Raw genomic sequence first — 5,503 nt, forward strand, 5'->3', positions numbered from 1 at the left:
TATTATCAATACGTTGACCAAATTGACACCTACCCAACAACCATATTTTCAAATGCATATGGAGCATTTGCTGTACACCAGACCATAATATTCCAATTCCCTTCCTATCATTAAATTGATTGCATCATCTTCTATGTATGTGTTTTCTGCACCAATTTTATTTTTTAAACATTTTTATTAGTATATAATAGTTGTACAGGAGGGGTTGTTGTGACATTTCCATATATACATACATTACCCCCATTTGGCTCATCCCCTCCACTCTTCTCCCTCTTCCCTCCCTCTCCTTTCTTAGGGTGACTTTGACACATTTCAGTGCTCCGTATTCATATATGTATAGACTATATTCGCCCTCCTTTACTCTCTTCATTTACCCTCCCCTCCTACTAGTGTCCTCCTTTTAACATGACCTGTTTTACAGTGCTGTCCTTCATTAAGTTTCTGCTCATTATTCAGTGGGGTTTTGCCTTGGTATTTAACCTATAAATATATTACACTTCAATCACTTTAACCTCTTCTATTACTTTTCTTTACCCTTTTGCCCTTACCTCAAATTGTTCAACAGTTTTCAGTGTCACTGGTTTTAAACCTGTGCTTCAGCAACTTCCTACTATAAAAAACTAATAGTGGCTTTATTTGAAAAACAAAGAATTTAGGAACCATAAGGACAATTTATATATGCTGACAAATGGAGAATAGGAGAACTCCTTGTCCAATCTGATAAAGGGAAGTTGCATACAGACTGAAAAGGAAGAAGTAATATTCTCTCTTTTCATAGATGACATGATTATTTAATTACCAAACTATAAAATGAACAAGAAGTAATACATCTATGTTACTTCACCAAGGTCAGAAAATATAAAGACAATATATGTAATCAGTTGTATTTCTATGTAGTAGTGTAAAACAACTAGAAAAATAAATTAAGGGAACAGTTCTTTTATAATTATGTCAGTTAAGAAAAAAGATATTAGAAAACAGCAAAAAAGTAATACTAGAAAAAAATGTATGTATAGCACTTATAAGTGCTTTCTAGGTATTAACTTAGTCCATCCCTACACCATAGAGGTTATCATTACTTTCCTCCCATTTCACAGGAGAGACTCCTGGCTGAAGGAAGGTAGAACACCTATTCCCAGGCCCTGTGGGCAGTCAGTGGTAAAGCCGGTGTTGGAAGCTGGGTGGGTGGGCTCCGGAGACTGTGCTCTGAGCCCTGTGTGCTCAGTGACCCCGAGCCAGGGATTTATGTACACAGTAGGAGGCACATTTCCCTGCAATTGACCCCAAGTTATTTTAAGACTCTCGCATTTCCAGTCACCAGGTTAAATCACAGGATACATCTTTGATACTTGCTTCCACAATAGATGAACTGGGCCAAGGACCAAAGTTTTCTGACCCCACTCACCTGGATCAGGCTTGCATCTTCTACAGGAATATTAAAGTCATGCTCCCCCGACTCCCCTCTCTCCCTGGCTCACACTTTAGAGACACCTCTCTTCCTAAAAGTGCTTCTAATTGACTGCTCACCTGGACACAACATCCCAAGATAGTGGTGTGAACCAGGGGATGTGATGTGAACCAGATGTGAACAAAATCCACACACAAGAGTGGCCACATAATCTAGGAAGTTTGTTTGGGTTTTCTTTTTTTTTTTTCACTCAAAAGGATATCATCTATATCTTTTCTTTCCAATAGATTGGAAGATATTTTATCATTCTTAATGCCTGTCTATTTTTCCTTTGCAGTATAATCCATAATTTAGTTAGCCAGCCCTCTAGTAATGGACATTAAGGATTTTTTCCAATTTTTCATTAATCAGAAATTAATAAATATTCTAGAACATTCTTGTATAGTTTTTCCCATTTGAATAATTTCCTTCTCTGGGTAAATTTTTAAAGCAGGATTGCTAAGCCAAAGAATGTGAGCATTTTATATTTTCATACTTCTTGTCAAACTTCATTAACTTATACCCCTTTTAACAAGGTACTTCTCAAGACCTTACTTAACCCAATCTGTTGACCTTCACCACTAGGCAAAATATGATACATCATTTTCAGTTAGTATTTTTCCATCATTTGTGATGTTGAACATCTTTCTATGTGTTTCTGACCACCTTGTTTCTTCTTTTTATAAATTTCCTATTTAATTTATTTATTAGTCTATGTGGGTTGTTCTCTCACCTTAATTTATTTTGTACAGGCTTTGTGTATATTGGGCATATTAACTCTGCCATTGATGTTACAAATATCTTTCCAGTAGTCATTTGGCTTTAAATATTTATAGGAGTTTCACAAGGCAGATGCTATTTAGTTTTGTTAAATAAAACTTGGGCATTATGAACCTATAGAGTGTTTTCTTTTGGTTAAATAATTGAATGTTGAAGTTAAAATCAAATCCATATACTCTTAAATGCCCACACATAATGCTACCTCACCTCCAGGAGAATGATCTAAGTTTGGGGGAGAATCACATGATAATTAGATGTCTTCTGGTGACCATATACCTCTGGTCTCCTTTCCCCTTCCATTTTGACCCCAAAGCTCTCACTGAGGTGTGATAGAAGTCATTTATCTGATAATTTCCCTTTCAAGACCCCCACTTTTGAAAGGTGATATACATCCAAAGGCTTAGTGTTAGTTGAAACTTGGCCCTCTTCTTTCTTGCATTTGTTTAAATAATCCTCAAGAACCACGGAGCACCTGGAGCAAATGGTCCTGTTTGGACTGTGTTGGATGGCAAGCCCATTGAGCTGTCTCTGTGGTTGATGGTGAAGTTGTTCTATGCCATTTCAGAAAGACAAGAAAGAATAGAAAGACAGGCAAATGGATGAGCCAGGGGAAAGCCCAGTGAGGGCTCTGCCAACTCCAGGTCTTGCCCCAGCCTAGTCATGACTGTGGTAAATGGGGGTTGTCATTTGTGAACAGGCCCAGTCCTTTATAGACAAAGCCCAATGATTGCCAAACCTCAAATCCCTCCAAGTACACCATGGCCACAGCCCACTTGAAGAGGTGACTTCACTAGCATAGGGTAGAGCCAAGAACAAAAATACTTTGATTTTTGCTGTTTATTTTTAAATCATGATTATCTGTTCCCACTTTTTTTTCAGGGACATCAAACATGTTAGCAACATAGTACAGAGACTTCTGGGGGCCTGGCTATTGGCACAAGCACAGAGGAGATGTCAGGCAGGTGCTGGGAACAGTGTATCCATGGCAAATGTTCAAAAGGCTGACCACACTTGGCTAGACTTGCTATTAAAAATGTGTGTCTAGTCCCAGGGCCATGATCATCTGGGAACAGTAATGGGGCACGTGGTTCCTCACCCCAAGAACAGTGCTTCACCTGCTGCCTCCTAAAGAGGAAGCCAAAAAAGATGAGGTGGAAGTGACCTCTTCCTTGACCTCATCTGTTCTTTCAGACCCATACCTCTTCACCCTGTTCATGTAAACCCTGGCTCTTTGGAGGCTCATGCCTTCCACTACTACTGACTCCCTGTCACTGCTATTTACCAGCTTCCTGGACATTCTCCTCTTTAATCAAAGACTTCCATCCCTAGATAACTCACCATCTACAAGAGCAACCCACCACACTGGGCTGCTTCTTCCACAACCTCCTAACGAATGGTGACCTCTACTGCCTCTCCGTCCTAACCACCATCTGTATTATCTGACCTTATCTTCATCAATTCCCCTGTAGTTCTGAGTAGCCATTTAGTGATTGGGAAGAATATTTTTGAGGAAATGGTGCTGGCAGAAGTCAGATGGGCTAAGGAGAAAATTGGAATGGAGGAATGAAAGCCATCCTTATCCCATTCAACTTAATTTCTGCTGCCACCACTTCCTTGAAAATATTCCTTCTAATCAGTAAATGAAACTTGCACCAATCCTTTTCTCTAAGTCTCCATCTACAACTGACATTTCTTCTTGAAACAGTCATCTTCATATCCTTGACATTTCCTCCTCTTTTTCCTTCTACCTTTTGAAGGACTCCTTCTCATTCTCTACTATGATCTATTAATCCTCTTCCCTACTCCTAAACGCTGTGATCCTGAGAGGATTGAGGGCTTCCTAAAAATTTCCTCTCTCTGACCTATACCACATATTCAATGGCTTAAATTAACTTGTATACTGATAATTCTCAAATCAGTATGTCTTGGTTCTTTTTTTCTTGCTATAACTGAATACCACAGACTAGATAATTTATAAAGAATGGAAGTTTATTTAGCTCATGGTTCTAGAACACAGTGTTGGCATCTGCTTTGCATCTGGTGAGCATCTGCTTTTGCTGAGTCATATTATGGTGGAGCGCATTGAATGATGGGAAGAGTAAACTTGCTAGCTTAGTTCTCTCTTCCTCTTCTTACAAATCCACTAATGCCATCACAGGGCTCCCACGTTCCTGACCTCATCTAATTCCTATCACCTCACAAAGGCCACACCTCTAAATACACTAATATATGACATTGAGGATTAAGTTTCCAACACATGAATTCCATATGACACACCCAAACACTAGCAGTATCTCCTGCTAAGATCTTTCCCTAGAATATAATCCCAGCTACCCAACTCTCTACTTAGATGATGCTTACCTAAGATCAAGACCCATCTGAGATGTTGAGATACTCAACTCATCCTGTCCCTATCCCCATGATGGGGACATCCTTGATCCCTCCAGATAGTGCTCCAGTTGGAGTCCAGGCATTTATCTTTGTCTCTTTCTTTCCCTTTATCTCCCAATCGAACCAAACACTGAAACTGACTTTGTCCATGCCCTTTCCTAACCAGCTCACTGCACCATCATCCAGCTGTATCTCAGGAACAGCCTCACTCCTGTCTTTCCAATTCTGATGTGGCCTCCCAGTCCATTTTCTACACTGCAGCGAAAGACACATTCCTAAAAAACAAACCAAATCATGTCATTCTAGTGTTTAAAAGTCTTCAGATGGTCTTAGAATGAAGTCCAAAAATTTTAACATGTGTTTTACAAGGCCCAGCTTATTTTGGTTCTTGTTTGCTTTCCATCCTCTTCTTTTAGTACCGATGACTCACTCCAACCTCCAACTATAGTGGACTTTGATCACTTCAAGTGACACAATTATTTCCTCCAGGAAGTTTCCCTGAGGACCCTGAGTTTGGGGGTAAGGAGGATGTGAGAGGGAGGAGGAAGGGCAGAGGAATGGAGAATATGAAGAAAAAGAAGGAGGAGAAAAAGAAGAAGAGAATTTATTGTAATAAGTCAACTAAAAGTCCTGGAGTTAGATCTAGATTCAGGCATAGCTGACTTCTGGCACTAGAATGCTATGGTCAGAACCATATCTCTCAACTAATCTTTGCTCTCCTGGATTCTGTGCAGTCTTTAATCTCAGGCACAGTCTGAAGTAGCAATGAAGCCACCAGTGGCTCTCATCTAATATTTTACCAGATTAGTACCCTAAATGCTCTTTCTTCATGTCTCAAATAGAAGTCCCAAGATTGCTTCTTCTGACTTGGGCCTTTTGCCCATC

This window comes from Castor canadensis, chromosome 12 (assembly GCF_047511655.1).
Source record: "Castor canadensis chromosome 12, mCasCan1.hap1v2, whole genome shotgun sequence".
Lineage (NCBI taxonomy): Eukaryota > Metazoa > Chordata > Mammalia > Rodentia > Castoridae > Castor > Castor canadensis.